The sequence below is a fragment of the Cherax quadricarinatus genome, unplaced genomic scaffold (assembly GCF_038502225.1).
Source record: "Cherax quadricarinatus isolate ZL_2023a unplaced genomic scaffold, ASM3850222v1 Contig338, whole genome shotgun sequence".
Taxonomy (NCBI): Eukaryota; Metazoa; Arthropoda; class Malacostraca; order Decapoda; family Parastacidae; genus Cherax; species Cherax quadricarinatus.
In genome coordinates this window covers 1-26,843 of record NW_027195364.1, presented here as the reverse complement: position 1 = coordinate 26,843, position 26,843 = coordinate 1, and the positions used below count along the sequence as shown (strand labels likewise).

Sequence of the window (26,843 nt, the reverse complement as noted above, 5' to 3'; positions counted from 1 at the left end):
TTACGGTCGCTCCCGCTGCTGTTGTACCCCCGGGCCGCCGTTGCTGAAATTTCCACCCTGCCGCTGCCGCCGCCGTTGCGAGCACTGTCGCTGCTGTTGTACCACCGCCCCCGGGCCTCCCTTGGTACCCCGCCGCTGCCCCCGTCGGGCCGCCTGAGCCCCGTCAGCCCCCGTTGCTGGAAACCCCCGGGCCGCCGCCCCCGGGGCACCGCCTGCCCCCGCGTAGACCGCCCCCGCTGCGGTCTTGTCGGGCTGTTCCCAAAAACCCCCAAGGCCGTCCGCGCTCAGCACTGTCAGCCCCCTGCTGCTGGGGAAATCGGGTTGGTGTTTATTGAGAATACCAAAAAAAAAAAAATTTTTGGGGAAAACCCCACCGGGAAAAACCCAAAAGAAGGTCATCGGGCGTCTAATTATTTCCAGGGGGTCCAATTTTGCCCCCCAGGATGAAAACCCACACCAGTTCCATCAACACCCAGGTAAAAGGGGAAAATGTTTAAACCCATGCCTATTTAAATTTTAAACCCAGCAAAGGTTGGTTTTAAAAAGAGGGCATAAAGGCAAGGGATAAGGCCTGCCGGGGAAGAAAATGCCAAACAGGCCCCACAGAAAAGGGAGGGAAAAAGAATTCTATGACACAGTGTCTCATAAAAGTCATTGCTGCATCTTCCCCAAAGGTAAGTGTCATTTTTTCATTTATAAATAAAACACAATATATATTTGGGATTTTACTGTCACTTTGATGGTTTCCCTTTTCTTTGTGTGTAGGAAAAAAGTATATTTATGTGTAAAAATTTTTTTCATACTTTTGTCTTGCACGGATTAATTTGATTTATTATTTTTATGGGGAAAATTCATTCGAACCCAAACATTTCGTATAAAAAACCCTTGCACGGATTAAAGGGGGTTCCACTGTATTTACAGCTTCTATTTAGCAATTTTATATGGTTAATTAACAACTGTTTTAGAAGACCTAATTATTTTTGCTGATTATATTCAAAATACCAGCATCCACTAGTAAAAAAACTATTCTCACCTGAGAAGATTTAGTGAAGACCAAATATCTCTTGCAGCATCCTCGGGTTAGTGGTGGGCAGTTTATGACTGGTAGCATGTGTTGGCACATGTCAGACAAACCATTGCTCCTACCAGCCACAGCTATAAACACCACTGGGATACAAGCCCTTCATACTGCATTAACAAAAGAAAATTACTGATGAGATGCTAATTATAAAAACTTTGTCTTTACACATTTCTGTACATCATAAAATGAGCATGTTTAATAGCTCTTATTGCCTCTTTATTCAGGGAATTTAATTCTTTCACTAGGAAAAACTTATTCTGTTAAATTCTTTTAATACCATAAACACAGACCAAGGAAATTTTCCTATCTATGATTTCACACATTTAGTCTTCCCTCACATTTTAAACATTATTTGTTCCAGATACCTAAAACATTTAAAATATGTGCAGTACAATGATATTTTGGCTATCATAAATTAAAGTTACCACCTGCTTGCACTAGGAAACTTAGAAACTGTAAAAGAGTGAACTCCCCACATCTGTATTTCTTCCCAATCACTAAGTCAATAACAATAAAAGTACCATAAATAGGTTTTGAAATATTTTTATTAACATACATGTGCAATGATAGCAAGTGTCTCTGAGTGCCTTTATGAGCAGATGTAACCGTAGCTCACAGGGAACACCCAACCTCTTACAGTGTGCATGGATTTTCTCACAGTGTTCAGCATCAGAGGGATCCATCAATACTGTCACCTGAGCAAAGAACATCTTACAGTATATTCTTTAACTACATTAAATCTTGTCAAGATTAATGTACACATGTACTAGTTATATATTTTAAGGCTAAAGTTACTTTTGAAGCCACAATCCTTATCAAAACAAAATCATGAGTTACTATCTGAATTCCATACTTACTTTTTTCCTCTAAGTCTGTGCATAATTTAGCTATTAAATCTATAGTTACAGTACTAGCTCTTAATGAGCTTTTCGTCCCAAGCATCTATCTCTCATCTCTATTTCTGTTATGTGTACATATGTTATTCACAATTTCCTTTGCTTCAAGGTGCTTCATACCAATATACAATTAAGAAGAATGCCATATTAACCCTTAAATGGTCCAAACGTATATATATCGTTTTTCAACAGCTGAAAGTATGTAAAAATGTAGATCTTCTTTTGTTTTACATTTGAAAATGTGTAAAACTTTTATCTACATTTTTTTATATTTGAAAATATGTAAAAAAGTAGATCTACTTTTGTAGCACTACTGAATTTGAACGTCGATCTCTTTGGACCGTTTAAGGGTTAACAGCTTCAATTTAGATTTTGGATATAGTAATAACTTTCCAGTAAACTCTGCACTGGTAGAAATTCAGACCAAGATAAGAATTTCAATGAGACTAAAGAGTGGGCAAACCTATCAATGTAATTTTAAGATAAATAAACCCTTGACATAAAGGATTTTTTTAAGACAGTAGTATATTATAAATCTCTATCAGTTTTAAATGGTCCTGAAAACAGAAAGAGTAATGACTGACCTAAAACAAACTTACCTTCCAGCAATCATTATAGTATTTCAAATAATTTACAGTACCTGGACATGGTAGTGTAACAGATGATCTTTGGGAAAAATACTATATAAAATACTATATAAAACTTAATATTTTCCTGAGGAAAATATTAAGGAAAAAAACAGTGAAGCATTATGGACAGCAAGAATTTTTGGTGCTGGAATCCAGTGTTAAGTCAGCATTGCGACAAAGTAACTTGCTAAAAACATACCTATGCACTCACTGCAACTTAAATCGATCAATGTTAAATCTCACAAATGCACAAGAGGACTTTGCTACCTTAAGGTGTTATTAACCAAATGACCATGAAAGAGGGAAGAGCATAGAGATTCAATTTCTTCCACTGCAGCGGAAGAAACTGAATCCTATGCCTTCGCTATTCAGAAACAATCTAGAGGGCACAGGTAGAATGGTCATAGCGTGATATAAAACATACATGAGTGACAAAATTAACTCTCTATATTAGTGGGATGACAAGAAAGAGATGATTGCTGATGTATGAATGAAAAGAACTTGGATGTCCTGGCCTAAGCAAAACTAAGCTGAAGGGGGTAGGGAGTTTGTGGGGAGAAATAAATGGGATTAAGTCAGGAGTATCTGACAATCCCTAAGGAAGAACAACAATAATGTTGAAGGATCAGTTATGGAAGGAGAAGAGAGAATAAAAATGTATAAATTCAAGGATTATGTGGATTAAAATAAAGATTGGATGCAAAAAGTTCATAATTAGCGGTATGTACTGGAGAAAAGAGTGTAGAAGAGAGTTTTGTGAGATGTTAAGGAATGTATAGGAACCTGAAATAGCTTTAAAATGTAAGACATATGAGAGGAATGGGTGTGTTGTGTGTTGTGTGTGTGTGTGTGTGTGTTTTTGGGTGGTGTATATATATATATATATATATATATATATATATATATATATATATATATATATATATATATATATATATATATTATATATATATATATATATATATATATATATATATATATATATATTATATATATATATATATATATATATATATATATATATATATATATATATATATATATATATATATATATATATATATATATTAGGTAGATGTGAGAATATTTTGAGAACTTTTAAATGTTGAGGAAGAAAGGAGGTGGTAATTTCATGCACTGGCCAGGAGGTATACCATCTTTTAGGAGTGAAGAAGAGCAGAATGTAAGTGTGGTGGAAGTGCATGAGGCATGTAGAATGAAAGGGTAAAGCAGCTGGAACTGATGGGATTATGACAGAAATGTTAAAGCAGGGGATATAGTGTTGGAGTGGTTGGTACTTTTGTTTAATAAATGTATGAAAGAGGAAGGTACACAGGGATTGCGGAGCATGTGTAGTCCTTTATATAAAGGAAAGGGACAAAGAGATTGTAAAATTATAGAGGAATAAGTTTACTGAGTATACCAGGAAAAGTGTCAGTAGGGTTATAATTGAAAGAATTAGAGGTAAGACAGAATGTAGAATTGGGATGAGCAAGGAGGCTTCAGAGTGGTAGGGATGTGTAGATCAAGTGTTTACATTGAAGCATATATGTGAACAGTATTTAGATAACGGTAGGGAAGTTTTATTGCATTTATGGATTTAGAAAAGGCATATGATAGAGTGGATAGAGGAGCAATGTGGCAGATGTTGCAAGTTTATGGAATAGGTGGTAAGTTACTAAATGCTGTAAGAGCTTTTATGAGGATAGTGAGGCTCAGGTTAGGGTGTGTAGAAGGAGAGGAGAATACTTCGGTAAAAGTAGGTCTTAGACAGGGATGTTAATGTCACCATGGTTGTTTAATATATTTATAGATGGGTTGTAAAAGAAGTAAATGCTAGGGTGTTCGGAGGGTAGGATTAAATTATGGGGAATCAAATTCAAAATGGGAATTGACACAGTTACTTTTTGCTGATGATACTGTGCTTATGGAGATTCTAAGAAAAATTGCAAAGGTTAGTGGATGAGTTTGAGAATGTGTGTAAAGGTAGAAAGTTAGAAAGTGAACATAGAAAGAGTAAGGTGATGAGGTATCAAATGATTTAGATAAAGAAAAATTGGATATCAAATTGGGGAGGAGGAGTATGGAAGAAGTGAATGTTTTCAGATACTTGGGAGTTGGCGTGTCGGCGGATGGATTTATGAAGGATGAGGTTAATCATAGAATTGATGAGGAAAAAGGTGAGTGGTGTTGAGGTATATGTGGAGTCAAAAACGTTATCTATGGAGGCAAGAAGGAATGTATGAAAGTATAGTAGTACCAACACTCTTATATGGATGTGAAGCTTGGTGGTAAATGCAGCAGCGAGGAGCGGTTGGAGGCAGTGGAGATGTCCTGTCTAAAGGGCAATGTGGTGTAAATATTATGCAGAAAATTGGATGTGGAAATTAGGAGAAGGTGTGGAGTTAATAAAAGCATTAGTCAGAGGGGCAGAGAGTTGTTGAGGTGGTTTGGTCATTTAGAGAGAATGGATCAAAGTAGAATGGACGTGGAAAGCATATAAATCTATAGGGAAGGAAAGAGCGGTAGGGGTAGTCCTCGAGGGTTGAAAGAGGGGTAAAAGGAGGTTTTGTGGGCGAGGCTTGACTTCCAGCAAGCGTGCATGAGCATGTTAGATAGGAGTGAATGGAGCGAATGATACTTGAGACCTGATGATCTGTTGGAGTGTGAGCAGGGTAATATTTAGTGAAGGGATTCGGGAACCGTTATTTTCATATAGTCGGACTTGAGTCCTGGAAATGGGAAGTACAATGCCTGCACTTTAAAGGAGTGGTTTGGGATATTGGCAGTTTGGAGGGATATGTTGTTATCTTTATACGTGATATGCTTCTAAACTGTTGTATTCTGGCACCTCTGCAAAAGCAGTGATAATGTGTGAGTGTGGTGAAAGTGTTGAATGATGATGAAAGTATTTTCTTTTGGTGATTTTCTTTCTTTTGGGTCACCCTACCTCAGTGGAGCGACTGACTTGTTGAAAAAAAAAAAAACATGGAATGGAAAATGAGTTATTGAGGGCTTGGATAAACATGGAAAATTTAATTATCGCATTTCATGGAAACAATGTACCTCTGCAAAAACAGTGATTATGTGGAGTGAGGTGAAAGTGTTGAATGATGATGAAAGTATTTTCTTTTGGGATTTTCTTTCTCTTTGGGTCACCCTGCCTCGCTGGGAGGCAGACTGTTGAAAAAAAATATATATATATATATATATATATATATATATATATATATATATATAAAAAAGAAAGAGAGAGAGAGAGAGAGAGAGAGAGAGAGAATAGAGAGATAGAGAGAGATAGAGGAGAGAGAGATAGAGAGATAGAGATGAGAGAGAGAGAGAGATAGAGAGATAAGAGAGATAGAGAGAAGAGAGATGAGAGAGAGAGAGATGAGAGAGATGAGAATAGAGATAGAGATAGAGATAGAGATAGAGAGAGAGAGAGAAGAGAGAGAGAGATAGAGATAGAGAGATAGAGAGAGATAGAGATAGAGATAGAGAGAGAGAGAGAGAGATAGAGATAGAGATAGAGAGATAGAGAGATGAGAGATAGAGATGAGAGAGATAGAGATAGAGAGAGATAGAGATAGAGATAGAGATGAGAGAGAGAGAGATAGAGATAGAGATAGAGATAGAGAGAGATAGAGATAGAGATAGAGATAGAGAGAGAGAGAGAGGGAGGACGAAGCGTGAAACAAGCTTTTTATGCCACAAGGCGGGCAGAAAGCAGCAACTTCACTCTGGCTGTCCCTTCTCCAGAACATCACTCCATCTGAGATCATACATACCCAGGATGACTCGAGTATGGAACACATTCGTACAGCATAATGATGTCAATGAAATAAAGTCAGTTGATCAAATAAAAATGCTGGCCCACAGATGGCTCCAACTTCATCCTGTTTCCTACTTGTATGTCTCATAACAATAAAAATGCTTTCAAATGAGCTGATGTAGGTAAAAACTCTTAGCTTGCCAATAAAGTTAGGAATCCTTAACCTGTAAATAGCTAATAAAATAGGGATCCTTAACCTTGTCAAACCCTGTGTAAAAAAAAAAAAAAAAAAAAAAGAGAGAGAGGGCAGAGACAGAGAGACAGAGACAGAGACAGAGAGGAGCAGTCTATCAGCATCTGTCGGCCAACATTAGAGGTTTCATTACTAATGTTGGAGAGCTCACACAGTTTTTGAACACTCGCGTTCGACATGATAGCTGTTATTGAAACATTTTTGGGTGACAGGACTCCAGAAAATTTTGCAAGAATTGCTGGCTACACCTCATGGATGAGAAGAGACAGAGGGCAAGGAGGAGGTGTTGCTGTGCTTCTCTAAAGTGTTCATGCCCAGCACATTGATGTTGCCACCCTACACATCTTGAAATGATGTTCTTCAAACACTAGTACCTCTGTACTAGCATGTGCAATGTACAGACCTCAGTGGCAACATGCAGATCCCATCAACTTCCTAATGGAAACTCCTCTGCTACAACACAACTGTCAACATATCATAATTGTTGGTGACCTCAACCAGCACCTTATCAGAGGGACTTTGATGACCTTCTTGCAGTGTTTGACATGAGAAACTTTGTTGATTTCCCTACTCATCTCTGGCTCCTCCCTTGACCCAGTAGTGAGTGATCTGGCAGAAGGCATTGTCACTTGTCAACCTCGGCTATGTTGGGTCGTCTGGTCACAAGCTGTTTTTCTGGCACCTAAGATCCCAACAGAGCGAGGTGAGGATCCACACGCACAACCTGGCTATGGGAAAGAGGTATATGGCCAGCCCTTCGCTCTGAGCTCTGACACCGACTGGAATGCTCTTCTCCAAGGGGATGTTGACAACCAAGTGAAAGCCTTCACTGGACACATCCTTAATCTACAACAAGAACACATTCCTCATCGGCATTATGTGACGAAGCCTACGGATCAGCCTTGGTTTGGCTTTCGTTGTAGAGAGGCTGCTACTGCTAAGTACAAAGCATGGCGAAGGTATAAGAGACATCCTACCACCTATAACAGGAACTTGCACAGGCAAGCCTGTAGACAAATGGGTGATGTTCAAAAGTGGGCCATTGCTAAATGGGAGGTGGACACTAAAATAAAGCTAGCATCAGGTAGGGTAGGCTCCAAAACCTGGTGGTCCCTGGTCAAGGACAGACAAGGTTATCTGCCTGATGAACTCATTCCGCCTCTAAATCGACAGGATGGGACCACCTCTACTAGTAGTCAAGAGAAGGCAGACCTCTTTGCTGAACACTTTGCTACCAAAATGCAAGTTCCTGATCCAGCAAGGGACCCTCCTTGGCTAGCTGCAAGAACTGTGTCAAAGCTGTCAGTGGTGACAATAAGGCAGGAGGAGGTGCATTTCCTTCTTAAATCAACAACAAGAAAGGCTGTGAGGCCCAGACATGTTGAGCCCAAGACAGCTGAGAAGATGTACAGACCAGCTAGCACTCTAATTCGCATCTTTCAGCACTGCCTAGTACAGTGTAAATGGCCCTCTCTATGGAAGAGGCAAATGTAGTCCCTGTTCACAAAAGAAGAGCAAAGCAGAAATCAGCAACTACAGACCAGTGTCACCCTGTCAATCACTGGTAAGATCCTGAGACAATCTCGAGACAAATGACAGAGTTTTTGACTATCACTCACTACTTTGTGATCGTCAATATGGCTTCAGAAAGGTTACTCTTGCTGATCTGTTGTTAAACCTCTCCACTAAGTGGCACCAGTCACTGGATGAATCCAAGTCAGCTGTGTGGTAGCACTGGACATTGCTGGCGCTTTCGGCGGTGTGGCACCAGGGCCTCTTAGCAAAACTTCAAGCACTGGGAATTGCAGGCCCGCTATGTCTCCTCAGTGATTACCTTCATAGTAGATCTCTAAGTGTAGTTCTCAATGGAATGGAATCAGCAAGACATCCTATGGGGCAAGTGTTCCACAAGGAAGCGTGCTGGGACCATTGTTATGGAATGTCTACTTCAGCGACCTTCTTCATCTCATCCCAGAATCACATGCATATGCAGAGCGACTGCACACTGACATTCACTTATCCAGAGAAAAATGCAGCTCCTCTCTACATCAATCACCAGCTGAGAGCTATATCAGCGGGAAATAGATGGCAAGTAACATTTGCACCTGAGAAAACGCAGATGATGATCGTTTCTAGGCACCATGATGGTAATGCTGGTGCAGTAGTAGGATGAATGGGAGGTGTTGGCACCTGGAGAAGAAGTTGATATCCTTGGGGTGAAATTTGACTCCAAACTAACCATGAAGAACCATGTTGTAAATCTTGCAAACAAGGCAGCCAGGAAGCTTACAGCACCACGTATCTGCATCTACTTGACAGTAGGGTTGTAAGATTCTGTACGAGGCACAAATACGCTCGCACCTTGAGTATGCTCCACTTTTTTTGGTTGCCTGCCCCTCTCATCTGCGACTGCTTGACAGAGTAGAGAACAGAGCAAGACGTCTCATCTCGCCTGGACCCATCCTGGATAGATCTGTCATTTCAGCAGAGCCTTCAACATAGGAGGATGTAGTGGCCTTACTGTTATGTACAAGGTCAATATTGTCAAAGTACCACACTTGGATCCCTTCGAGGACAGCGTGAAACAAGCTTTTATGCCACAAGGCGGCAGAAAGCAGCAACTTCACTCTGGCTGTACCCTTCTCCAGAACTTCACTCCATCTGAGATCCTATATACCCAGGATGACTCGAGTATGGAACACATTCGTACAGCATAATGATGTCAATGAAATAAAGTCAGTTGATCGAAATAAAAATGCTGGCCCACAGATGGCTCAACTTCATCCTGTTTCCTACTTATGTCTCATAACAATAAAAATGCTTTCAAATGAGCTGATGTAGGTAACAGCTCTTGCTTTCAATAAGCTAGGATCCTTAACCTTACAAACCCTGTATAAGAGAGAGAGAGAGAGAGAGAGAGAGAGAGAGAGAGAGAGAGAGAGAGAGAGAGAGAGAGAGAGAGAGAGAGAGAGAGAGAGAGAGAGAGACAAAAAGAGAGACAGAGAGAGAGAGAGCAGAGAGAGAGACAGAGAAGAGACAGAGAGACAGAGACAGAGACAGAGAAGAGCAGAGAGCAGAGAGAGAGGCAGAGAGAGAGATACTGAGAGAGAGAGAGACAGAGAGAGAGAGACAGAGAGAGAGAGACAGATAGAGAGAGGAGGACAGAGAGAGAGACAGAGAGAGAGAGAGAGAGAGAGAGACGAGGAGAGCAGAGAGAGACAGAGAGAGGACAGAGAGAGGCAGAGAGAGACAGAGAGACAGAGAGAGAGAGAGACAAGAGAGAGACAGAGAGAGAGACAGAGAGAGAGAGACAGAGAGGAGAGAGCAGAGACAGAGCAGGAGACAGAGACAGAGACAGACGAGGAGCAGGAGAGAGAGACAGGGAGAGACAGAGGAGCAGGAGACAGGGAGAGAGACAGAGAGAGAGAGACGAGAGACAGAGAGACAGAGACAGAGACAGAGACAGACAGAGACAGAGACAGACAGAGACAGAGACAGAGCAGAGACAGAGAGCAGAGACAGACAGAGAGAGAGAGAGCAGAGACGAGAGAGAGAGAGAGAGAGAGAGAGAGAGTGAGAGAGAGAGAGAGAGAGAAAGAAAGAGAGAGAGACAGACAGAGACAGAGACAGAGAGAGAGAGAGAGAGAGAGAGGAGAGAGAGAGAGAGAGAGAGAGAGAGAGAGAGAGAGAGAGAGAGAGAGAGAGAGAGAAGATGAGCTTGCCTACAGTAGGACAACTGGGCCAACTGTATTGATCCTCTTTATGTTACCAGACTAGATGATTTCAACCTGGCCTTCTTTAAGACAATTTACATGACAGTCAAAACCTGCTGGAAAATTATCTTATTGCAACAATAGGAGAGAATAAGATCATTTACATGCCTCCAGTGCTGCTTCAAGTTCTTGCTCCACCAGGAAAATTAACCTCCACTGTCCCAGGATAATCAACACATGGTAAGGCTCTTGAGCATTAGTAAAGTCTCCAGTGAGGTCTCTTCAATTTCTGCCTCACCACCACTGAGGGCAGGCCAAGAGAAAGACTCGGTCTCAGCATGAAGAATAAAAACTGCTGCCATACAAATCTTGGACAAAAGACAACCTGAAGTCCACATACAAAAACAAATGGCCTCAGGCCAGGCTGTGGGTAAAAGAGCTCTCAAACCCATCTGTCAAGTAAACATGAGCTGATGCCCCCAAAATTAATCAATATCCATATGTGATGCCAGTGAGCCACCATCAAACGTGTTTCCTAAACTTAAATGGGGTTCAGGAGTTCCAAAATCTGAATTCATCTCTCAAGCAAGATTATTTGTAGTATGTATTAGTAGATGGATAGGAATACTGAAAAATTGTAGTTGATTTACAGTGGTGCACTGAGGTATCTGTGAAACATGCAATGTTATCAATGGAGGGAAAGAAGGGAGGTCGAGAGATAGTGGTACCAACACTTTATATGGGTGTGAAGCATGGGTTGTAAATGCAGCAAGGAGGCTGGAGGCAGTGGTGATATCGTGTCAAGGGTAATGTGTGTAAATATTATGCAGAGAATTCATAGTGTGGAAATTAGAAGGAGGTGTGGAGTTACTAAGAGTATTAGTCAACAGGTTGTAGAAGGATTGTTGAGGTGGTTTGGTCATTTAGAGAGAATGGAACAAAGAAGAATGACTTGAAGAGCGTATAAATCTGTAGGAAAGGAAGGCAGAGTAGGGGTCATCCTTGAAAAGGCTTGAGGGAGGGAAGGCATAGGAGGTTGGAGGTTTTGTGATGAGGGGCTTGGACTTCCAGCAAGCATGTGAGTGTTAAATAGGAGTGAATGGAGACAAATGGTTTTGGAACCTGACGAGCTGGTGGAGGTGAGCAGATAATATTTTGTGAAGGATTCAGGGAAACTGGTTAGCCAGTTATAGTTAATAAGAAGTACAGTACCTGTACTTTAATGGAGAAGTTTGGGATATTGGCAATCTGGAGGAACATCTAAATCTGAGCTCCTCTGCAAAGACAGTGATTATGTGTGAGTGATGGTGAAAGTGTTGAATGACGATAAAATTTTTTTTTTTTTTTTGAGTCACCCTGCATTGGTAGGAAATGGCATGTTAAAAAATACACAAAGCAGCAAATGCAAACTTTACTTAAGACTTTGCCGCACAGTAGACTTTTTTAAGTCTGACAGATTATACCTGCAGAAGCACATATATAAACAGGGACATAGTAGTGAATACAAAGTAATGACAACCAACACAATTAAAACCAAGGAGCTTTCCCCCAAAGGTAATAAAGAAAGCCAAACAACTATACTACTCCAGAAATTCACAGACACTAGAGGAGATATAAAAGACCTGGAAAACACTCAGATTCTAGGGACCCACAAACTGAAAAAACAAGAATATTGTCCTAACTAAACCTAATGAAACACCACTACATCCCACTGACACAAGATAAATGACTTCTTCTCAACCATAGGATCTAATCTCGCCAAAAAAATCCACATCCAATCCCCATGCGGGACTACCTAGATGGGAATTTCCCAAATTCCTTCTATCTTGCACCAACTGAGCCACGAAGTCACGGGGATTGTAAAGTCACTTAAAAATAACTCAGGAATCTGTCCGTGTCCCACCATTACTGTACGTTGAGGCCCATATCCTTTCACATGCTATTTCATTACTTTTAACAAGTACTAGAAACTAGCACCTTCCGAAACTACTCAAGATGGCAAGGTACACCAATACATAAAAGGTGGTGACCCTACAGATTTAAACAACTATAGGCCAATATCAAACTTACCATTGCTATCCAAAATCTTTGAGAAACTCGTGCACGGGAGACTATATTCATTTAAAAGGCAAAAAACATACTAACCCCTGCCAATTGGATTCAGGAAAAATAAAAGCACTAATGATGCAATCTAAAAATGCTAGATCTGCTTTACACAGCACTGGAAAATAAGGAATATCCACTAGGAATTTTATTGACTCAAGAAAGCTTTTGACACAGTAGACCAGCATCCTACTCCATAAACTTGACCACTACGTATAAGAGGCCATGTGTTTGCTTATTTCAAATCTTACCTTACTAATAGGTATCAGTATGTCCATTAAAGACACAGCATCAACAACATGCCACTTGATACTGGAGTTCGCAGGGAAGTGTCCTTGGTCCCCTGCTCTTCCTCATATCATCAATGATCTTCCAAACGTATCCCAACACCTGAAACCCATTCTCTTTGCTGAATACGACTTATGTCATCTCTCATCTAATCTTGCCACCCTCAACACCATTGTTAACGAGGAGCTGATCAAAATATCACTCTGGATGACAGCCAATAAACTTAAGCTTAACACTGACAAAACCTACTATATTATGTTTGGTAGCAGAGCAGGAGATGCGCAAATTAACATTAAGATCAACAACACTCTAATTACCAGACATAATGAGGGCAAATTCCTTGACAACAACCTGAATTTCAGCACCCATATCCAACACATAACCAAAAAAGTATCCAAAACAGTTGGGATCCTCTCCAAGATACTGATACTACGTCGCAAAATGCCCTTCTCACACTATACCACTCACTTATTTATCCATACCTCACCTATGCTATTTGTGCTTGGGGATCAACTGCACAACACACCTAAAGCCAATAACCCAACAAAAAGTCGCAGTAAGAATAATCACTAAATCCCATCCCTGGCAACACCCCCACTCTTCATAGATCTAAACTTACCCTGTTCAGTACATCCACACTTACTACTATGCAATCTACATCTACAGGACCTTAAACTCCAATATCAACCTTGACCTAAAATGCTTTCTTGATAGTTGTGACAGAACCCACAGGCATAACAACAGACACAAACATCTCTCGATATTCCCTGGGTCCGACTAAACTTACAAATTCAATGTATGTCAAAGGCCCTAATATCTGGAACACCTACCTGAGAACTCTAGAACTACAGACACATTCATCACCTTCAAAACTACCATTAGAAAACATCTTATCTCCTGATACACCCGATCAACTAACTACACGATACCACCTGGTGGTTCACACTTACACTCACTCACCCATTTGACCATAAACAGAAATATTAATCTCAATCTTAAAATAATGAATCTGTGATACTCCAATACTGAAACTATGTACTGTGCCAAAACAAAGCATTCACATTGCTAAACTCACAAACTAGTATTTAGTCACTTAGCCATAATACCAACTTACCTCATAATTTGTAATATTTTAAAATTAAGAATTAAACTGAGTCTGCCGAAATGCCTAGCCATGCTAGGTGTTCTATGGTACACTCTGTAATCATTATTTTACTACATGTAAACCACACAATAACCAAATTCTGTAAACTCAGCATTGTAATCCTTATAGAGAATCTTTGAACCTCTTGCAATACAGATGTCAAACAAAGCATTTTGTGGTGAGCCACACACCACTCAGCACACTGGTTATACCACCAATCACTATAACATTACTCAATATGACATTGTATCTCAAGATTTACCCAATGTGAACCAGTAGCTCAACTGCAGCACTTTTCAATATTTGCTTATCTTTTGTATTCATGCCTGACTATGTTCCTGTCTTCTGCCAACATATTTTGCTACCACCAGGTACAGTATAATCTTTCAGGGTCGAGAGGCCCTCTCTAAACTTCGTCTCAGGGTTGAAAATTTTTCGGAAAAAACAAAAAAAAAAAATTCTTATGAAATGATAGAGAATCTTTCCTGATCATAATGACACCAAAAGTATGAAATTTGATGGAAAACTTACGAATTATGCATCGCAAAGTTAGAGTCTTGGCGTTGTTACGAACTGATTTCGCCCACTTTGAGCTGTATTCTCGCCAATTTCAGCGTATTAATCGACAAAATCATATCTATTTTGCTAGAACTCCATTTTTCTATCGAATGAGTACAAGAAACACTCATTTACGATTTCAAGTATCCAATAAAGTGGTCAGAAATTGGCAAATTTCAATTTCACACAAATTTCAGAAGATGCCAATTTCCAAATAGGGTCCAGAATAAGCAAGACAGACATTCCTGGCACTAAAATAACATTTTATCTGTTCATCACTCGTCCCAGGCCCTCTTATATCTCTTTGCTTTCCACTTTGAATTTTTATTCTCCAAAAAAATAGAAGATTTACTGTTATGCAGACTACGCATTAGTGTAGAAATGTTGTAGAAATGGTATAAATAATATCAATGCACTTGTGAAAGAATATTAGACTCAGCCAGTTGAGTGACTCTCTGATCAGCGTGGTTCATCCTCACCCGTGGTGTTTTTTTTTCAGTTGAAGTGTATTGGACGCTTGGCATGATTTGTTTACTTTTGAAATTTGATAAAATCGAACATTTCTGCTACTTTGAGCTCAATTTCAAGGTACTTTCCATTATAAAACCAATCAAAATAACTTCAATTTCTGTAATACTGTATGTCTTCAATTCTAAAAAATGAGACCAGGAAAACTAGAATACAACCATAAATACCAAACAAAAATACACTGCAAAGTCGCTGTTTTAAACAAAAACACGGTCGGAGTTTTTTTCATTATGCACTGAGTGCTGCAGGATTTTATATCATGCACACTGACCACTAGACACTTTCTCTTCATGCAGGCCTATCAGCTTTCTCTCGCTAGATTTGAAGGTGCTAGAATTTAGGCGTTCTAGTAAGTCAATAAAGGACCTTGATGCGTAAGTCCGTGCTAGTACGTCAGAAACCCTGAAATGGTTAAAAAAGCCTGTGTGTAGGTGAAATGTCTTAAACATGGTTTCTAATTGCTGCTTGTGTGTCTTCATCATCAACTACATAACTATTGGTGCTGGGTGTTCAGAATCTGGCAATATAAAATGGAATAATATAAACTGATGGTAGGGGTTTACTCTACAGAACTCTAACAGAAAAAAAAATTACAGACCTACATCTACCTTCCTGTCACTTACATTTTATTATGGAATACCATACAATAATAAAAGTCAAATGTTCCTAAAAAATGCAATTATTACTGCCAGAATGATCATTAGAGTAATGGAAAGAATTGCAGAACAAAGAAATAAGTGGTAAGGACATTTAAGCATCATGGGGAAAAAATAAAAATGAACAACTTTAGTGCAAATGTTGGCCATGAAGAAAAAAAGTGTTAGGTGAAGACACATGCAGTACAGTTATGGATATAATTCTGCATTGTGTCTGGATATATCAGTAAAAATATTCAATCACAATGGAATATGTCAACTGACATCTTCAAGAGATTTTGAGTGCAGCTAAATGGGAATTAAAATTAAAGTCCCAAACTTCTTTTTGGGAAGAAATCTGGTATGATATAACAAAAATGTCAAGCCCTTTAAAGTGTGAAGATCTGTCACTTTTTATGAGAATGATGAGGGAAATGAAAAGGAGTTGAGGAATATTTCCATTACCAGTGAAATATCCAAGATAAATATTTATAAATTTAATGACTATAGCATCAGGGTGTTAAATGTTAGTGTGATCAGCTTTACCACTGTCTGCATGTTCAATGAAAAGAATTATGAAAAGACAATTATCAATGATCTTCAGTGCACAAGCATCACATAGATTAATGGAAAATAAATTTTACCTACACTTTTCATTAAATAAGCAATAGTCTGCTAAAAACTTAGATTGACCCTTTTCCTAGAAAAGGCCAACCTAAGTTTTTATCCTAAATGGAGTGAATCAAACTAGAATATTATCCTGAGTCAACAGTTCATGACATGTATCACCAGAAAATATTTTAACCTTAAAAGTTGCAATTATAATGAAGATTTCAAGAAAAACTGGCATATGTAGAATGATGTGAACTCCATTTGGTTGAAAAGCATAATCACCATTGGATTTGGCTGGTAATGATTAGGTGACTACACAGATATAACCTAGCCTCTGAACTAAGGGACTGCTATAAGCCTCGGGGCAACCTGCCCCTCAAACCTGATGGCAAAACTAGTAAATCCACTTGTATAAAAATGCATGATAAATGGATCACCTATCACAAAGCTCACAGATGGAAAATTCTTAGGAATCCACCTTGATAATAGGCTCAAATTTCAAACACATGTACAACAAATTTCCAAGAAAACTTCCAAGATCGTAGGCATACTATCGAAGATACTATGTTTCACAGTCAGCCCTCCTGGCCCTATATCACTCACTCATTTACCCCTATCTCACCTATGGAATTTGTGCATGGGGCTCAACAACAATAAACCATCTCAGACCATTAATTACCCAACAGAATGATAACAAATTCCACTAGCAGCATACTCCATCAATATTCAAAACTCTAAACCTACTCACCAGTACAAAACATCCATACTTATTATTGTACCTACTACATACATAGAACACTTAATTTGGATATAAACCCCCCTCAAACATCTTACCAACCTGAACAGAACACATGACCATAACACAAGGCACAGATCACTCTTTGATGTTCCTCGTGTCCATCTCACACTATGCAAAACTAATGCACATAAAAAGGCCAAAATCTGGAATTCATTACCTGTGACCATAAAAGAAACAATGTCTGTTTATAAATTCAAGTCTCTTCTTAAAACCACTTACTCACCCACAACTAAATAAATACTGCATAACTGTTTCTATAAATTATAACCTGTGACCCTATCAAACTTTGTTTTTTGAATTACATTACCTAATAAAATACTCCATTCTCTTGAATGCACAGCAACTCATCAAATGACCATATGATCTGTCTTTGAAATACTCATTTGTGCTTAATTGTTATTTGTTTAATGTCATTTTACCACTGAATATATCATTGCTTAGTTAATCTTAAGTTAATTTTAAGCCTACCCATAATGCTCTGCATACAAAAGGCTTTTGGCATGTACACTTAACCACTGTATTTCTATGTATCATGTCCAAATAAATAATAAATAAATAAATGTATGCACATCATTATTTTCCTATTAAGAAAATTTATCAATATTCCCTATCTTCATTATAGCATTACAGCAGCTATCATACTCACAGAAATACATTTCTAACATGAAATTTGAGAGTAAGCATAAAGAAATTAAAATTAGGTTCTACCTGAACTCTATCAACTATCTTTAGTTTCAGCACCTATAACATGGTTTAGTCTATTAATATTGTTTGTGAAACAATTCTAAATTAAAATTTTATTAGTGTAGTTTTATTTTGAACTTAGTATATTAAAGAATCACTTGCCAGTCCTCTTGGCTTGGGAAGAAAGTTATCCAACTTGTCTGCAACCCATTGAAAGTTCTCTTACCTCGCTCAGTCCCTCATCCAGTCACAGTCTTCAAATTATGTATACCTGTGAAGTACAATTTTAGAATGTACTAGAATTTTAAGTCTTAAATGGCTGAAATAAATAAGCTCAGGATAGGTGGGTATATCCAATACAAAAATTTTATAAAAAAAAAAATCCAAAGCTAATCAATGCCTTTTTAAAAGTATGTTAACACTTTCACTGTCTAGACCACCAAAATTAATATCACCCAAGTGTCCACTTTAAAAAAACTGATATAGTATACAATCCTTTTCTGAAGGTAATGACACCTAAAGTATGAAATTTGATGAAAAACTTAAAGTTAGAAGCCCGGGTGCACTTTATGCATTGCCAACTTCACCCTCTTTCAGTCCTATTTAAAGTAAATTTCAATGCCCCAAGAGGCCAAATTCTTAGCTATTTTGTTACTATGCCTTTCATGAGCACAAGAAACTGCCCATTTCTGGCACTAAAATAACATTTCTCTGTTCATTAATCACATCCTTCCATTTTGAATTAATAATCACACAAAATAGAAGATTTATTCCACTTTGAATTCATAATCTTTATCCGTCCTCAGGAAAATTAGCAAAGGCGAATATTTCCATTACTTTGAGCCCAATTTCAAGCTCCTTCCAATCCTGAAACCAACCAAAATCATTTATATTTCAGTAGATTGTCTTTCATTCTATCAAATATACCAAGAAACAGGCAATCAAACCATAAAACCATCCTAGAAAACACCTCCAAATTAACTATTTTAATCAAACACATGGTCAGTTTTGTTTTCCCATCATGCACTGTGTGGGGCAGGATTGTTTTTATACAGTGTACACCCACCACACAGGCCCATGCCAAGTTCATGATGTTGAACTATGTAGGTGACCCTGGCCTCAATGACCTAGTTCTAAGAGATGGTCACTGAAAGGGTTAAGTTGTGAAAAGAAATCATTTTTTCATAGCAATTATATAACAGCTTATAAATCAAGTAATACAGTAATCAGCAGTTTTAAATATCTTTAAATACATTTTGATGATAAACCAAGATAACCTGCCTGTTTGTCCTTCATGAGCCTTTTGTCACCTGCCGCCACAATCTCCAGGAGTCAGAGTCAATTGTGTCAGAAACCAGGATGTCTTCTAATGGAAAAACAATAATCCATTTAAATCTGAATTTCTTTAATATGGCAATGTATTTATTTTAATCTTCAATTATTTTACTCGACTGCTGCCAACTATTTCCACCACTGGCCAGGGCTGAGTAGTACAACAGATGCCTTACCCTTGCATCTGTCTCCTAAAAAATTGCATAAAACACTGTGCTCTGGGAGGAAAATAAGGCATGTAACAATAGTTACTACCCTACAGTATGAATTACTAGGATGAGGAAGTCTATTTTTTTTTTCCCAAACCACTATCACTGTGGTAATCAAATGATTACATGTGAAGATCTACCAGGAAACAATGCTATACAAAATTAATTTGTAAAATAAAAGAACTTTTGATAAAACTAAGGATGTTTGAAGCAGAAATCATTAAAATAATACAGTGCTTAATTAACAAGAAAAGCATTGGTATTTTTAAGTGTTATTGTATTCACTTTCTTGCAATTCGATACCTAAGACCACTGATCAGCATTACATCATAAAGATTAATATCACTCTATTTATTAACTAGATTCCCACCAAGCCTTTCTCTGCATGTTCCTCAAATCACTGGCACTTACTAGTTTCTGCATCAATTCCAAATTCTATCTTCATATCAATGAGAGCACAATCTAAAGCTCCCATGCACGCTCCAGCACCTCAAACACTGTCACAGTTCATCGTGCATAATATCATACTCATAGCCCCAATCACTACACTCCAACATTCAGCTTTGCTTCTAAAACCTGTTCTTCACTCCACTGTGGGTCATGGTTTGCATCATCCTGGCAAAAGAATCAAAATCAATGTCCTTCAAATAAAAAAACTTTGTATGTGCATCTCAATTTACCAGGAATCTTCAGTTTAAATAACAATTGCAGTATGTATTACCTATTTGGAATAAATATAGACTAGAATTAGATCTCTAGTAGTTATTTACTGGAATGAGGTATGTACTAAGAGGCAATTTAACTGTTATCCACTCCTTTGATAATATAAAAACTATTTCCAAATAGATTTAATCAAGAGCTACTTTCTAAATATGATTTGGACCCTTCATGACAATAACAATTCAGTGACAGTCATAATGCATCCATTCAGATTACAAATTACTTCTTAGAACATTAAAATACTGAGCAATACCAAACCAGGTAAATACTAATCTGAATTTTTAATGAATTTATTTAATACAAGCACGTGACATTCTTCACTAAAAATGTCTCCATCTTAGGTGGTGGGGAATCGAACCTCAGTGACACCAACATTACGCTTTTAAGAAGGACCCTTTTGGGCAACCTACGAGTCCCCCATTCTAGTGGTACCATGTGGCATTTACGAGGCCAAGTATGTGCTGTCACATGTTCAGATTCATGATGTCTTGATTACCTGTTAAGTCAAAGGATGTTATAATACAGATTTGATGAAGAAGAAAATTTTAATCTATCTGTTCATGACAGACTGTTATTAAATTTCCCCTTAAACAGAATAACAATTTAAATTCATAGATGGCACCCCATTGCAAATCATCCTTGAAGATTCTGGGACTTATGAATAATACTAAAGTTTCTATTTTTTTCAGACTAAACAAGTTGATGGAAAACTGATCTAGATTGGCCCACCATTCTAGTTTTGTCCACTATTTGCTTCATAGAGACCATGACAGAGGATTAAGAAAGTTAAGAGTTATACAACACTATAAAAATACAGGTAGTACATGAAGGTATCTAAATTGACAATTTGTATAATGTGCCAAGTACTGGGATCCAGTGGAATTCGTGTGTATATGAAAAACAAGACATTAGCAAAAATAATAAGACAATATCTTACAGAAAATTAGTTAGCATCCCGTAAAAATTTATTAAGCTATCTAAAGGTATATGTGAACTATTGCTTAAAATATCAAAGATATCTCTTCAGACATCACATAAATTAAAAAAGTAATTAAATTTAGAAGATCTAAATTGAAACACAAGATTTAAAAATTCTTACTACCATTTCATATCACAGGGCCCTATCAGTGATGGTATTTCTGCTGGGAAAAATTTAGGTTAAAAATTTCATCCTTGACCCCCTACAGATTATTGCTGAACCTAAAATGCTTTTCTTGATAGTTGTGACAGAACCCACAGGCACAACACAGACACAAACATCTCTATGACATTCCCGGTCCGACTAAACCTTTACAAAAAATTTAATGTATGTCAAAGGCCCTAAATCTGGAACATCCTACCTGAAAATTCCAAAAATGCAGACACATTCATCACCTTCAAAACTACCATCAGAAAAACATCTTATCTCCCTGATACACCCTGTCAACTAATAATACGAATACCACCTGGTGGTTCACACTTACACTCACTCACCCATTTGACATAAACAGAAATATCAATCTCAATCTCAAAATAATGAATCTTAACTAGTCAAAAGTTGGCCTGTGATACTCCAATACTGAAACTATGTATAGTCCCAAAACAAAAGCATTCACATTGCTAAACTCACAACTAGTATTTAGTAAACTAGCCATAATACCAACTTATCTCTACACTGTAACATTTTAAACCTAAGATTTAATATAAGTCTGCTAAATGCCAGCCATGTAGCTCTAGTGGTAACACTCTAATTATTATTTTACTACATGTAAAACCACACAATAACCAAATTCTGTAAACTCAGCATTGTAATACTTATAGAGAATAAAGTTTGAATTGAATTGAATTGAATTGAAAGTCCCAGGGAACTGTAGCTTTTAACATATAAACCTATGTTGCCTATAAAAATCATTTAAGGCACACTTCGCATGAGAATACAGTACAGTAGTCCCCATATCTGTGCAGGATCCATTCCAAGACCTTACTGTATACTCAAAAACGAAGATGTAACAAATCCTACATACAAGTCATTTTTGTTTGCATACATATCTATGATAAAGTTTAATTGATAAATTATGCACAAAATTGGGGAATTATCACTTTTCACTGATGAGAAGCACCTCAGGGGTTCTCTTTGTCTTTGGAGAACTGTCATCACCACTACTTTTGTGCTTTGTGGTCATTTTTATGCAAAATTGGCATATTTTTAAGTACAGGAAAACCATGGAAAACAAACTCTGGAAACTGACTCACAGATAAGGGGGTCCTACGTACCCAATAAAGCAGTTTTCAGCCCAGCATCTGTCATCTAAGATCCCAATATATACATATATACCCACGCACAAGCAAAATTTCACATCCTTAATTCAAATGGATTTTTGTTAACCATTCCCAAATTCCAGGCAACAAATTAAACAAAGGCAAATTTTTGCCATTGCCATCAGATCATCATATAAGCCAGTGAACAGACACAATAAAACTTTCTATGGACATTAGGATTGTAGTGATGCAAGAATGGCAAGCAGATCGTAGATCTGCACGCCATTCTTTCATAGTAAAAGAATCCCATGCAAACACATATTTGAGCTATCTGTCAACACTTTAATCACCGATGCAAGTAACAGTACAGTGGAACCTCCCCAGGATTAATCCGTCAAAAGTCCAACGAAACAGAATCATACAAACAAAGCAATATTTCCCATAAGAAATAATGTAAACCCAATTAAACCATTCCAGAACTAAAAATATTAATACAGTAAAAATACATTTTATACAGAATAGCTATAGCTTTACAATATGGAAAACAATGAGAAATAAATATGACTAATGAAATGAAAAAATGAACATTTAACATCATTTTTACCTTTATTGAAGACTCTTGTTGATATGGAAGACAGCGAGGAGGGGAGAGGGAGGAGGAGAGGTTATTGTTTAAGGGGAATCAACGAATTCTTTGGCCCATGTTTGTCCGAACTTGCAGCCTTACCACACTGCCAGTTCGCTTTTGAATTTGTCGAACCAGCCTCTGCCGGCTTAACCCTTTCAGGGTCCATGCGTAGTTCTACGGCTTTGAGGTGAGGGTCCAAACCGCAGTTCACGCCATGAGCTCAGCCCACTCCCGATAAGCTGTGTGCAAATTTGGGCCTACATATGAGAGAATACATCTATGTGGGTAAGTGTGCACCATAAAAAAAATCCTGCAGCAACAGTGAAAGTACTTTAGAAACATTCAATGCAACCTGGCTGTTGGGAAGAATTATAACTTTTTTTAGGAGGGTGTTCGTCTGGAGAATTAATAATCTGAAGAGCTCTCTCTTGCAATCTTTGAACGTTTCAAAGTACTTTACAAGCTAACACTAGAGTCGCTATCGCTCCAGCACTTCAAAAAGTATCTAACCAGGGCAAAATCCAAGCACCACGAACCAGTCAACGCAGGGGTTTACACTATACCCTGTGGAGGCAGAGACAAGATTTATGTAGGTGAAACAGCAAGAAACCTCGACACCCACCTCAATGAACACCATTTATGCACGAGGAACAAAACTTGAACAATGCTTGTACAACACCAGAATTCCACCAAACATCTCATGAAATTAGGATGCCCAATTAGTGATCAAAGAAACTAATTTCACAGACGAAGTGCCTGAATCACTAATCGCTTTCTAATACAATTAAAAAAAAGGCAGCTTCACCATCTCTGAAGTCTTAGCAAGACCCCTCCTGAAAACAGAAAACCCTTTGCCATCACATAGTGTCTCCTGCTAATACTACACAAGCACATTACAGGGGATGTACACAAATGGGCCCTTTCTAATTCAACCTCCAATAGAAATATTTGTCTAACTTATTTTTGCTACCCAAGTTATAGTTTTATATCCTTTTACTCATATGAAAATAATTATTCTACTTACTGTATTACTGCTACTACTACAACTTATACACTACTACTACTACTACTACTACCACCACCACCACCTCACTCTAAGTCTACATATACCCTCTGTGTCCATACATTGTTGGTAACAGCTTGACAAAGTCTCTGGAGAGTGAAACGTGCACAATAAAAAGTCACATTAGTTGCACTTGTGTCCTTTTTCTTTACAGCATAGTCACTCTAAACAGCAAACATCCTAACCCCCCCTTTATAGTGCAGGCACTGTACTTCCCACCTCAGGGCTCAAGTCTGGTTGAACCAGTTTCTCTGAATTCCTTCACAAATATTACCTCCTCATACTCCAACAGCTTGTAAAGCACAAACCCATTAGTCTCCACTCACTCCTATCTAACAAGCTCACATATGCCTGCTGTATGTCCAAGCCCCTTACACACAAAACCTCTTTACCCCCTTCCTCCATCCTTTCCTAGGACAACCCCTACCCCCTCCTTCCTCCACTATAGATTTATATCCCTCTCCGTCATCCTATTTTGCTCCATCCTCTGTAAATGACCAAACCCTTCCTCAGCTCTCTGAATAATACTTTTAATAACCCTGCACCTCCTAATTTCCACACTACGAATTCTCTGCATAATATTTACATACACACTGCCCTTAAACACAACATTTCCACTACCTCACCCTTCCTTCTTGCGCGCATTTTACAACCAAGCTTCACACCCATATAAGAGTGTTAGTACCACTATACTTTCACATTCCTTTCTTTGTCTCCATGGATAATGTTCTTTGTCACCACAGATACCAATGCACCACTACCTTTATTTCTCCATCAGTTCTATGGTTTATTTTGCCTTCATATTAAATTTAATACTATTTCAAAATGTTTACTACCCAATTACTAAAATAAATAATGGCAGCTACAGATCTATGATATATTTTTAGCTAACTAATAAAAATGTAAATTATGGGTCTAAATGAATAAACTGAAAGATGAACAGGAGGCTCTAACTCTGGTCCAGAGATTAGCAGGTCCAGTGCTGGGCCTGTTAACCACAGTTTGAGCCTCCAGTCCACCTTTCTGTTTATTCAATGACAGCCATTCATTATGACAAACCGAGTTTAAAGTCTAAATATTTATAATCTGAAAATTACTAGCCTGAATAAGGCTAGTTATTTAATATTGATATTTTTTGCACATTTCTTTGGACTGTATAAAAGTTCCCAAGAGATATAGAAATCTCAACTTTTGGGAGGCATAAGACCCAACTGCCTCATTAAGGAACATGAAGACCTTGCCATTCGTGGCATTGGAATAGCGGCCTTGGTCTCCAAATCATGTGCCCTGGCACCATCGCCGCTGTAATGCGATCCTTGTTCACAACTAAGACGACTTTGGGTTGTCAGCCACTCCATGAACCACCTTCGTTTGCCCCCAAAATCACTTTACCAGGATTGATTTCTAGAAAGAAAGTCATTGGATGAGACATGAGAAGGTTTAAAACATACCTAGCAGTTACAAGAAAATTAGGAAAAATAATCCTCAGGGGTTTTAGCATAGCTGTAGCAGCCCAATAGGAAATTATGACATACCAAGGAAAAATTCATGACATGAATTAAGATTATCATCAAATAAATTCATGACACAAACAAGAGGTACAGAAATATATTCATACAGTATCAGACTTTAAAAGGAAAAAATTAATTAAAAGTACATTATTTCAGTGAATATAACGTACCTGTAAGATATTAGAATTTCCAGATATAATTCCTCATTCACTGACTGTATTAAATGCACATGCATGAAAGCACCAAACTATTTTTCTTAACAATGGTTGCTGAATCTGAACTCTATGCCTGTAATACCTATTTTCAGGCTAGTGTATACAAAGGTTACGGGCACTTTACTAAATGAACACTTATGAAGTAACTGTGAAATTGTATTTGTACATCAATAAATATACTTAAACTAAGACTGTTTTAATCAAAAAATTTGCCAAACAAAAAGCAGTCAATCACTCACCAACTTTCAAACATTAATTTTTACTATTTTGTAAAGTATTTATTATTTTTAGTTTTTAAATATACTATACAGTGGACCCTCGATAGCGATATTAACTGCAAGAGAGCTCACTGTTATGCGAATTATCATTATGCGAATGAATTTTCCCATAAGAAATAATGGAAATCAAATTAATCCTGCAAGACATCAAGTATGAAAAAATTTTACCACATGAAATATTAATTTTAATAACACAAACTGAAAAGGCATGCACAATTACATGACACCTACTTTTTTTGAAGATCTGGTGATGATTGATGGGATGGAGGAGGAGAGAGTGTTAGTGTTTAGAAGGGGGAATCTTTCCATTAAGACTTGAGGTCAAGTCCTTTTTTGGGTTACTTCCTTTTCTTTTAATGCCACTAGACCAGCTTCAGAGTCACTGGAGTTCTGTCGCGACAACATATCTGTCCAGTGGCCTGTACCTCGCCTTTATGACTTCCCAAAGTGTTTCCCCAACATTGTCAGTGTAATAGTCACCAGCACGGCTTGCAATAGCTGTGTGAGGGTGATTTTCATCCATGAAGGTTTGCACTTCAAGCCACTTTGACAGATTTCCTTAATCTTTTTAGTAGGCAATTTCATCAATTTCTCCTCCTCCCCTTTCCAACCAGTTTTTCAGGTCTGGCCTTCTTGCGTTGAAGTGATCATCAGCCATCAGTGGTTAGTTCTTCATTGTCCTCCTCCACCCAACTCTTCCACATCATCCCACTAACCTCCAACCCTAAGGACTTTTCCCCAAAGCCAAATGGATTCCTCAACTGGCATAGGATTCTCAGGTTATCCTGAAACCCTTCAAAATCCCTTTGGTCTACCCCATTCTGGCCACAGTTTCTTCCAAGCAGAGTTCAAGGTCTTCTTAGTCACCCCCCAAGCCTTTTTCCATAAGGTTTTAAAAACTGAGGATATTAAAGTGATCTTCCAAAACTCTCTTAGAGCGTTGAGTTTCTGAGG

General features: G+C 38.1%; 1 pseudogene; it reads right to left on the bottom strand.

The window, feature by feature from the left end:
• On the bottom strand, positions 1–25,220 carry LOC138851326 (bifunctional phosphoribosylaminoimidazole carboxylase/phosphoribosylaminoimidazole succinocarboxamide synthetase-like; annotated as a pseudogene).
• Between the last annotated feature and the right edge of the window lie 1,623 nt (positions 25,221–26,843).